Source organism: Geospiza fortis, unplaced genomic scaffold, assembly GCF_000277835.1.
Source record: "Geospiza fortis unplaced genomic scaffold, GeoFor_1.0 scaffold182, whole genome shotgun sequence".
Classification (NCBI taxonomy): domain Eukaryota; kingdom Metazoa; phylum Chordata; class Aves; order Passeriformes; family Thraupidae; genus Geospiza; species Geospiza fortis.
In genome coordinates, this window is record NW_005054367.1 from 1139900 (window position 1) to 1151321 (window position 11422).

Below are 11422 nucleotides of genomic sequence, written 5' to 3' on the forward strand. Positions count from 1 at the left end.
TGAATCTTCACTGCCACCATCACTTCCCTAAAGCTTCTTGGCATTCTGGGAAAGCTGGCTCATTTTCTGCAGCAGCAAAACCAAGTTTTTCCCAGCACAAACCTCCTCCATCTTTGCAGACATAACCCAAAGAACAAATTGTGCCCATCAGCATTAGGAGAAAGGTTTGACAGCAACAAGGGGCTGATGGGTCTTGGGGATTTGGGTGCTTCTGTAAGTTTCCCCAGATAAAACAACGGGGTGAACACGTCCAGATCTGGCCTGGGGCCCATGAGCTGCATTCCTCCTGGGGCTGGAAGGCAGCCAGGGTGTCGGGATCTTTAGCTTGTCACAGTGACCCCGAGAAAATTTCGAAAGTCTCTTTTCCCAGCCCAGCGGTCGAAGAAGGAGTCAGAGCTCTTCATTTCTTGGTCTCAAGGTTGTTTATTGTTCCTTATCTACAAAAATTTTCTCCTGTCCAGCCGAGGTCTGTCCAGGACAGTTCCAGGCACTCTGCCTGCCCTGGGGCGGTGTTATGTCTTTATACTAAAAACTACGTGTACAATATTTACAATTACTTTCCAACACCCCTCACCTATGTTAGACAGTGAGCTTCTACTCTAAACCAATCTAAAAGTGCCAACATCACAGCAGAAGATGGAGGCCAAGAAGGAGAAAGGCTGGACATGCCCAATTCCCTCCATCTTGCCCCCTGAACTCCCATACCAGAAACCCCAAAATCTACTTTTCCATCCCGTGATAATTTCACTATTAATTCTACCTAAACTGTCATGGCTTGCAGATCTTCATATAAGGTTGGTGATTTGCTCCATGGATCATAATCAAATCCACAGGTGTTTTGGGCTCTGTGCCAGGGTCTCTGAGCCCCCTGGCAGGGGTCTTGGCAATCCAGGACAGCCAGAGGGATGTTCTGGGTTCCCACACCAGGGCTGCCAGGTCAGGGTCCCAGCTGGGCTGTCCTGCTCTCCCAGGGCGTTGCTGATCCGTGGTGGGAGAGGTTAAACAGGGAGAGGTGCAGAGGAGCCCCCAGTGCCCCCAGGGGCAGCTGCCCCTCCTCTGCCACCTCCCCTGCCCCCAGCCAGCTGCAGATTTACCTCCTGGAAGGGGAGGGCAGCTCTTTGGCTCCAAGACAGACGTCTGGAATAAACCTTCTCCCCAAAGGTTGGGAGAATGTAATTCTCCCAAATGTAATTTGGGAAAACATCCTGCTATACATCCCTCTGCAAAAACTCCAGGCAGAGCTCACAAGGACAGACCAAGGGGCATGATACAGCCATTCCATCAGTATTGCTGCAGTTACATGCACTGAGGTGTTTCTCCTGGCTAGCAGAGACTTAGAGTGGTGCACCCCACCTCCAAGGATGGGTTAGAGACATTTTAGGATGTACAAGAGGGTTCAAGACTGACCAGAAGCCCTGTCAGACCTTGCTGCCAATGCTACAAGAAGTGCCCACCTCTGTCTCTCTCTCAGGGGGTGCTTTTGCCCATAAGCCTGAGGACACACGAGCCCCATCTCTCCAGCCCACAGCCCAACGCAGATGGCTTAAAGTGGATTTTGCACTAACATGGCCAAGCAATAAACTGGAGCAACAGCTACAGGTTTGGCCCATGTCAGAAACTGCTCCTGTCTTAACCTGCTGTGAGCTGCTGGCCCTGGAAGGGTGAACTGCATCTCCAGAGCTCTTCCAGAGCTACTCCTGCCCCAAATCAGCATTTACCCTGGTGCCCCTGGCTTGCCAGGACCACTCCTTTCTCCAGAACAGGGCCCATGCTGCCCCTGCCTCCCCAGAGTCTGCAGCTCCCAGGGCCCAGGGCACAGCAATCCTGTGACCAGAGGAGCCACTGACTGCCAGGAGGTGGCCAGGGGAGGATGCAGCCACTCCCTGTGGCCTGAGAGGTGTGTGACAGCACTGCTGGGCACTGCAGCACAGCCACACTCCTCCCCTGAATGCCCAGGCACCTTCTCCTGAACCCAGATATTCCCATCTGCTGCTGGGAACCATTCACCAGCACCCTGATGTCTGACAGGGGCTGCCCACAGAGCTCCAGAACCATTTAGGATCATTTAGGTTGTAAAAGACCCACAAGATCAGCTGTAAACCCAGCACTGCCAAGGCCACCACTAAACCCTGTCCCCAAGTGCCACATCTCTATCTTTTAAACCCCTTCAAGGATGATGGCTCCACCACTTCCCTGCTCAGCCTGTTCCAATGCCTGATAACCCTTGTGGGGAAGAATTTTTTTTCCTAATATCCAAGCTGAACCTCCTTTGGCACAACTTGGAGCCACTTCCTCTTTTCTTTTGTTACCTGGGAGAGGAGTCCAACCCCAGCTCCTGTCAGGGAACTGCAGGGAGTGATAAGGTCTCGTCTGAGAGATGATCTGGCAGTGAGCACACAAGCATTTGCATTGCCTTCTCAACTTTTCCCCCACACCCAGGGGCACAGGAGGTGAGGGAGCAGGAGGTTATAACCCAATCCTCCTCTAGCAGATCAGCTGTTGCACCTGTAAGAGGCACTGTGCAGATTTTCATGTGGACATTATGATTTTTTAGGGCAGAGAAGAGCCTGAGTGAGGCTACGTGAGGGGCTTGCAGTGAAATGTCTCTTGGATGAGTTGTGGGTCAAGGAAAGCTCTCCCGAAAGCTTCTCAGAAATTCATGCAGTGCTTTTGCTATTGCAGGTCAGGGTGTTTAACCTCTCCTGATGGCTGAAGCACTGGTGTTTGAGCAGCTTGTGGGGTTTTTTTAACTCCTTCCTCTGCTTTCCCAAGGCAGGAGGCCCCTGCTGTGTTATCTCATCTGCAGGGCTTGGCCCTTCCCTCTTCCTCCCAGAGCTCCAACCCAGCAGCAGGCTGGAAATACCTTTGGGAGGTGTCACTTTGCAAACACATCCTTGGCAGAGCCTGTTCCCCCATGCACAAGGTCACCCTGGTGTCGCAGACATCTTTTATGAAAAATCCTTTCTTTGGGATTTTTCCTCCTGAGAAGCTGAGAGGCCTCAGGAACAAAATGTAAACAATGGTTATCTGCTGCTGTGGAATGCAACAGGTGCATCTGTGATTGGTTATTTCTAATTAATGGCCAATCACAGCCCAGCTGGCTCGGACAGAGAGCCAAGCCACAAACTTTTGTCACCATTCTTTGCTATTCTATTCTTAGCTAGCCTTCTGATGAAACTTTTTCTTCTATTCTTTTAGCATAGTTTTAATGTAATATATATCATAAAATAATAAATCAAGCCTTCTGAAACATGGAGTCAGATCCTCGTCTCTTCCCTCATCCAAGATCCCCTGTGAACACGGTCACACCCTTGTCCCCAGGAAGGTGGGATGGCCCAGGCTGAGGCAGATGTTGGGCCCTTCTGCTGCCAGACCCCGAGCTTGCACTTCTGCTCTCTTCCTCCCTCTGATTTACCCCAGCCTGGACTGTGACAATGCTCTCAGTGTCCTGGGCTCGCACTGGGACCCTGCCAACAGCCTCATCTGCCACCTGCAAGCAGGAAAACAGCCCCAAACCACAAGGCCTGTGAGCTCTGGGAATACCAGGGCCAGGATTAGGGCCAGGACACGCGAGCAGCAGGCTGAGCACAGCTGGACTGGGACATCTCAGATCATGTTTCAGTTCTGAAAGTCAGGCTAGGCTGTTTTCCACCACTACTGAGTTAAACTGCTTGGAAATAATGTTTCCTGCTCTATAACCCCATGGCATGACCAGAATTAGCAGGAAGCAAAAGTGCCTACAGCTCAGCACTAAATGAGCCCACGTTTTATGATGATCTTTTTTTTCCCCTTGGCATTGACTGTTCTAAAGTGCTTTGCACATATTTCTGCCGAGCTGGGCTCCTTAAAAGCTCAACAGGATGATTTAGTGGCTTTTTCACTGTGGCACTAATGGAGAGGAGGAGAGGGCAGGCAGCTCAGGCATCACAGCAAAGCTCTGGGTATAGCAGTGACAAACTCCATCCCAGAGCTCAAATCCGTGTAGCCACAGCCATGGAAGTGCCTTGATTTACATCAGCACCAAAAATTCACCCAGACACACAACTATTGATTAAATCCTTGGTTCTGGGGATAACGAGTCCATGAGGCAAAAAGGGAGTGGGAAAACACCGTGATTTGGTGCTGATCCTCCAAGATTCCAGGTGATTTCACTCCACCTTCCAATGGCTCCCACCAGATCTGCTGGTGTGTGACCCTCACTGCTGGGCCAGCATTGGGAGGGCTCCAAAGATAAAAGCAGACCCTGCTTCAGGTCCCCATCCTCTATGGACTGGAGGAAACACAAAACATTGTTCCTCTGTTCCTCTGCAACAGACAAACACTCTCAGCACGGTGAAATGCAAAGAATGGCATGAAAATAATGAAAAATGAAAGGTGAAGGCTATTAGAGGTTTATGAGCTATAGCCTGCAGACATAAAGGGAGAAATCACTTGCGAGGAGTTGGTTTTGCATCTTAAACCGTGAAACTCAGACCTCTGCAGTGATCCTCTCAGAAATGGGCACACCCAGGCTGAACAAGCAGGTCCAGCCACGCCCTGGTTTGCAGCTCTCCGTGGTCAGTGGCACACCAGGCTGCAGGCAGTGTCCCTGGTATTTTGGGCACTCCTCCCACTACAGCTCCCTGAGGTCTGACAGTGGTCAGTGGATGGGACCTGTGGGAACTGTGGTTAAACCTATTCAGCCACCTGGTTTAGCTGATTCGTATTTATTCTCAGATTGTGGGGGCTAATCTAGAAAATTAAGGAAGTGACAAGGGGAAAATGTATCTGAAGGGAAGGCCTTGGATAGCTGCCAGTCCTGAGAGGTTGTGTGTTGTTTCCATGCTCACAGATGTGCAGAGCACAGCTGGACACAGCCCTGGGTCCCCCAAAAGTCTCCATCCTCAGAGATGTGCAGAGCACAGCTGGACACAGCCCTGGGTGCCCCCAAAAGTCTCCATCCTCAGAGATGTGAAGGACACAGCTGGACACAGCCCTGGGTCCCCCAAAATTCTCCATCTTCAGATATTTCCTAGACACATCCCTGGCTCTCCCAAAAGCAGAGCTGGTGGTTGATGACAAGGTACCACATGGTTCCTTCCCCAGACAGGGATGTTCCTCCTTCAGCAGCTCCCAGCACTTGGCAGGCAGGAGCAGCTGGGAATGCCAGAGATGGTTTTTCCTCAGGTCATCCCCAGCCAGTGAATCAGGCAGCCTTCAGTGATATTACAGCCATCCCTCACAGGTAATTTTTTTTCTCAGCAATGAGCTGTAAGTGTCCACACACAGAGCTTTGTGCTGCTGAAGGTGGCTCAGCAAACCCTGCTGGGGCTGCCTGGTTGATCATTACTGCTCTCCTGGGAGGGCAGCCCAGTTAAACACTCCAATGCTCTGTTACATCCCTAAACCTGGGGGCAATCCTAACCCAGGGCTCCTTGGGAGCACAGGGACTCCCAGCTCGGCCTTGCAAGGAGAAGAAGAGCAGGGATCTTCCCCGAGCACTTTTCCCCTTGGAACAGCTTTGCCAAAATTCGGGACAGAATTTTTGGGGACAGTCAGAGCCAGCGAGTGGAGCTGGAACTCTTTGTCCCCAAGGGTTAACACTGAGCAGCACCGCACCTTGCTTTGTCCCACAGAGACCGAGAAAAGAGGGAAAAAAATCCCTCCTGTGCCCTCCTAACCTGGACAAAACAGGTTTTTAATGAAAGCAGCACTTAATCACCATTCAGGGAATTCAGAGCGGGGGATATTGGATGCAAACAGAGTTGGTTGAAACTCTCCCGGACCGGCTCCCTCTTTGTCCCTCTCTGAGCCTGGGAATGGGTGTGATCTCCGGGTAGGAGTGTCTCTGCGGTTAAGTAGAGGATTGAATTTCCGAACAGTGCTGTTCCCCGGCTGACAAGGTAGCAGAACAGTGAACAAAAGTGCCCTGAAGCTCGGCGGGGAGGAGAAGGAGGCGCTGGGCTCGGTGGACAAGGGACACCTGCGAGGACAGCGCGCACTTTGCAGCAAGGTAAGCGAGGTCCTGCACCCCGCCGGTTTTAATGAGGCCAGAACTGTTTGATGACTTTGTATGTGGGATGGTAACAAAATAAATTAATATGCTTCATCCTTAAAAAAAAAATAAAAAATTAAAGATCCTGCCCTGTTACAAAGCAGGATGTGTCTGCTGGAAGGAGCCCACCCTGATTTCCATCCTTCGGGGCTGGAACGAGCAGCTCTGATCTTGCCAAGAACCCGTCCGGGCTCCCTGTCAGCTCCGAGGACACAACTTTTCCTTCACAGCCTGGCTTTGATTTCGTGCATAACCTTTGTCTGGGATTGGTTTGTGCTTTGCTGCCGTGGGGATTTCCAAAAGCTCTCCTGCCTTTGGGGCCCAGTTATGGGTCCAGGCAGCCACGGAAAGTCTTTGGAAGTTCTCATCGATGGGTTTTATTGTCATCTGATCGACAGATTGCTAATGGCCGGGCTGCTGTGCTCTGCAAATAGAATGTTTTCTCATCCTGCTCGCTCCAGATAAAATTGAGTTGCAATGCAGTTGAGCTGCAGGCTCACTTGCCAGTATTTTTCTTAGGCGTGCCTATTAGGAACATAAATATTTAACACAAAGGAGAGCTGATATGAATTAGCATCTGTGGGAGGTTCACGCTTATTCAAGGCTGCCCTAACGCAGATGTAAACAAGTGTTAGAGCCGCTGAAGCAAACTGGCCCCGCCAGAGCAGCGCTTTGATGGTGAATCATCCAGGTGCTTTTTACACGCCGCAGCGAAACGGGCTGATTAGAGCCGGCAAAGTGGAGATTAGACAATCACAGGGCACTGGCTTTCCTCTTCCGCGGGGCTTTACCGCTCCCCCGGGATGCCAGGTGGAAGGCAATGCAAGGACAGGCAGATCAGGAAAAAACCTATAACCGTCTTGCCTCTCCTTCCTCCTGGCAGAGCCAGGTGAGCCTCCCCTCCTCCTCCTCCTCCTCCTCCCTGCACAAACAGGATGCCTTTATCCTCCTCCGGCAGACACAGAGGTCTCATGATGTTTTTTTCCCAGGCACGACTTTGAGGCAGCACTTGCCAAAGTCTCCCAGCTGGGAGCAAAGGTTTTGTGCCATGGCTGTGAGCAGTGCCACCCTGATCTCCTGCCTCCTCCTGTATCTTCTGCTTAGGTTGAGTCAATAAATCCCTGCTCTTGTATGGCGAGGGATGCTGAAGATGTTCACAGCATCTCCTGGTCTTTTCCACAGAGCTGTGCAAGTTTTTCTGCACTTTGAGCATGGAAGTTGTTATCTCTTCTGTTATGGAGCACCCATCCTGTGGTGATCCATCCCCAGCTGAGGAGGAGGCTGGATTGGACACCTGCCCCATGCTTGGGGCTCAGCTGTGTGCTGGGCACATCCTGCTGGACCAAAAGCCTTCCCTCAGTTTCCACAGAGTTAAATATGTGGTGACCCACTTGGAAACAGAGCCCTGAAGTGCTCAGTGCAGCGAAGGGAGCTCAGGGCACAGCCAAACCTTGGTGTCACTGCCCCAGCTGTGTTTTTGTCACCCCTGGGGAGCACTTGTGCCACCACTGACCCTCCTCAAGGTGCCTCCTTCAGGACATTTTTGTGTCAGCCTTGTGAGGTTCTCGCTGGGCTGACACAAGGCACAGGTTGGGCTTTCCATGTGTGAATTGTCCCTCTGCCCAAGGAAGGACCCCAGGGTAGCCACACCACACCCTAAATATCTCTTTGTTTATTCACATTTATTCTTCATCCTCTGTTGTCCCCTCAGAGGAGCAGATCCTTCAGTCACAAAGGGAAACACTCTCCCACAACTCAGTAAAACCTCTCCTCTCATGAGTTCTCTCTCCATATACTACAACCCTGGAAATGGGCTTAATTATGGTTTATCTTGGATGATTAAACATTTCTACTGTATTTCCATCTATTCTGGGTGTCAAAGGCATGCAGAAAGGGGACAATATTATCATTTAAAGTCTTAGGCATCTTTCACCCTGAAAAGTCCAGGCACATCAGGAGATGTGCATCCAAATCAGTTGCCTTGATTTCCAAGGATCTCTGCTTGTAACAGAAACTCTCTCATTTGTTATCTGCCTTTATCTGAGCCTCCTCAGGCTTATCGGAGGCAGAGCTGGGTACAGTGACAGTGGAACTTGTTATTACCTTATATCCACGTCAGGGATGTGGCACTGACCTTAAATTGCACGGTTGGGCTCCGTCCTGGGCAGCTCCTGTGGAAGGAGCTATTCACAGCACTTGACCTCTTCTACCTAAAAATGTCCTCTTGCCATGCCCTGCGATGAAAGGAGAGGTTTGTGCCTGGCCCTTTATTTAAAACTTCTTGCAAAAACAGCTGCACAGGGTAGGAAACGGGCAGGGCTGGAAATCGTGTTCTTTTTTGGGTTGGAGAGAGTGTTTGGGTACCCATCTTTCCTTTGGGAGTGTGCAGAGCCTGGATTACTGTTCTTTGTTGCCATCCCACCCATCCCAGTCTGTCAGATGCCTGGTTCCCTTCCTGCTGCTCACACAAAACTCCCCTTGGCAGCTCCAGGTGAGAAAGGTTGTCCAGGATGAGTGACTCTGCCTGAAGCAGTTTTTGCAGAGTTTTCAGGGATGTTTTACTCACCTGCTGCTCTCTCTGCTTTCATTTCTGCCCAGAGGAGCTGAGTGGCCCCTCCAAGGTCCCAGGAGAGCCAAGAGCAGCCTCAGAGCCTGCTCAGGGTTGGAAGGGCTGGGTGACACAGTGACAAACACCCCTCAGGTGTGGGGTGGACACCAGCCTGGGGGTGACACTGCTGTGGGTGGCTGCTGCCAGAAAGGTGTGTGGGGCTGCTGTTCCACTGAGGGCAGATCCTGGGGAGGGCTGGCTCTGCTTCTGAGACCTTCAAGCTCAGAAAAGGCAGCTCACAGCCTGGCCCAGCACCCATCCCAGAGGAATTTTGGGCTGGGGTAGTTGATCCCCTTTTGTTCTGACATAGATCAGCTGTATTTAGTTAGAGTTGTGCCAGCCAACACTCACAAGGGATGAGCTTCCCTTTGCTGCTTGAGAAACAAAACTTCCTCCTGAATAATAGACCTTTTACATCTCACTGGGCCAGAGATGGAAGGGCAGAGTCACCCACAGAGCACCCGCTGAGGTCCAGGGCTTTTCATTTGCAATCCAAAATGGAAACCTGCTTGTGGTTTGGTTTTGTTGTGTTGGGTTTTTTTTCCCTTTTTTTTTCTTTTTGTTTGTTTGTTTGCTTGTTTGGGTTTTTTGTTTGGTTTTTGAGTTTTTGTTTGGTTGGTTGGTTTTTTGTTTTTATTTTTTTTTTTTAATGGAAGTCCTGGGTTTCTCTTCCCAAGCTTGATGTCATGCTTGCAGATCTGAACTGGGACAAAACTGAAACCTGCTTTTTGGTAGTTTAATATTAATGTTGCCACTTTCTACTTGGAAGCCAGTGCTCTAGAACCAGTTCTCCAGCTGGTCTGAGTGGAGGCAGAGCATCTCCCCTGCTCCATCACCACCAAAAAAAGGTCCTGTGGGCAGGGGCTTATTCAAGTGCACTCATTAAACTGTGCACCAGGAAAAAGCTGCTTTTGGTCTTGCACACATACACACGTGTGAATTCTTGCAATAAATATAAAACTTATGTGCAGCAGCAAAAAGCCTAACTCTCAGGCTTGTTTTTTGAGAAGGATGGGCCTGGTGGGCACTGGCAGCTGGGTTTAAAGGAGGTTTTGTTTATGGCGTTTGTCTCAGTTCATGCTGGCAGAATGTTGGGGCACAGTGGATGGGACTGAGCCCCAAACTCTGGGAGAGCAGGAGGGAAGTGTGGCCAGCTGGGCTTTCCACCCAGGGGTTTTCCTGTCAGCCCAAGGGAACAGCAAGTCCCTCCTGTCCAGGATTCAATGGATCTGCCCAGAACAAGCACCAGGATGAGGGGAACCACCCAGGGGAAGCCCTCCTCAGACTTGTGCGGCTGATACTGACACCCAAGAGCAGGTGGATAAATCCCAGTCTCTAACCCCATCTCCTCCCCTTCCTCAGTTTCAGGAAGCTGTGGCCTTTTCCTCAGTTTCAGCTGGGAAAATGTAATTTTATTTTTTTTTGAGGTTTTCTCCTTCCTGTAAGCTTTTGAAGAGCAGGTGCTCCACAGGATGCTCTCACACAGCTGAACAAAGACACTTTCTCTCCTCCCTGATGCCTCAGCTCTGGTTTTATTTAACCTGCAGCCATGGGGTTAAATAATGCTCTGTTAAAATGCTGATGTAGGAGAGGGTGGTAACTTTTTTTTTGTGGAGGTGGTGAGTAATTAGGAGTTAGTTAGAACCTGAACCCAATCCCTGGAAGCCAGGAAAAGGAATTAAAATGGCTTTGCTTTCCTTCTGTGTGCGTCTCCTGCATGAAGCCCTGCCTTTGGATGCAGGGCTGGTCCTGAGCCAGGAATCTCTCCCTTTCATGAAGAGAAAGAGCTAAAAGAAAGGGGAGATTTGTTCCTGATGAATTGGCAAGCTGCCTGCTCACCTTTCCCTTGGGATGGCTCCGTGCTGCTGCTGCCTCACAAACCCCACGGAGAGGGGCTGGAGGTGCAATGGATACCTCTGAAGGAGGTGTGCACCAAGCTGAAATTTATTATTTGGCAAAAATGCACCTGGCAGCGCACCAGCACAATGCAGAAGGTTTTTAACAGCTTCTTGTGCCTGGCTTGTTTTTTTTTTCCTCACGGATATTCAGAGGTGGGTTTGCACAGCAAGAGTTTGTTATCGGTCACAGGGGCTGATCTCAGGGAGAGCTTCCTGCAGCTCAGCCTCTGCTGCTGCTGCTTGGGAAAGCTTTGAGTCTTTCAGGGCTGCCCTCAGCCTGCAGAGATCCTGCCTGCCTGCCTGGAAGAGCCTCCTGCATTCCAAGACATCCTGGGGAAGAAGGACTTGCTGGGAAGGAATTCAGCCAGGAGCTGCGTGGGTGCTCTGACCTTCTGTAGGACACCAAGGGGAACCTGCCAGCCCCACCCTGGCCAGAGCTGAGCTCTGGGCTCCACAGCCAGCCTGATGAATGTGGAAACTCAGACCACATGACTTGGGAGCTGGGGCTGAAGTCAGAGTTCTGATTGAATTGTCAGGGCATTGTTCCCACATGGTGAGAAGTTTGCTGGGACAATGCAGCTCCGTCGTTCCCAGGACAAGCAGTCAGCTGGTAAAATTTTAGAGAGGGGAGACTCAGAAATAGCAGCAGTTTGAGGGGAAAAAACAATCTGCTCTTACAAATCAGTTTCCCAAGCCCATCTGCTTAAAGATCAGGCTGCTGGAACTGCACCAGCAGTGAGATAAACAGAGGGGGACAAGGGCGATCATGAAGAGAGGTGTGGAGAGATGAACAGCATTCCCCGGATGGAGTGAGGTGTTGAGCTAGAATTTATGGCAGGTGCAAATGCAGCTGCAGGGACTGGTCAAAGTCAGAGGAGATTG

The 11422-nt window shown here is 50.7% G+C and overlaps 1 protein-coding gene across 1 annotated transcript in view; it reads left to right on the forward strand.

Annotated features, from left to right (window-relative positions):
* Window positions 1-5944: 5944 nt before the first annotated feature.
* VILL (villin like) overlaps window positions 5945-11422 on the forward strand; it is a 39469-nt gene continuing 33991 nt past the window's right edge. Inside the window, exon 1 of the mRNA XM_005424332.3 lies at window positions 5945-5992. The gene's annotated coding sequence lies outside the window, so the exon portion shown is untranslated. The remainder of the gene's footprint in view (window positions 5993-11422) is intronic.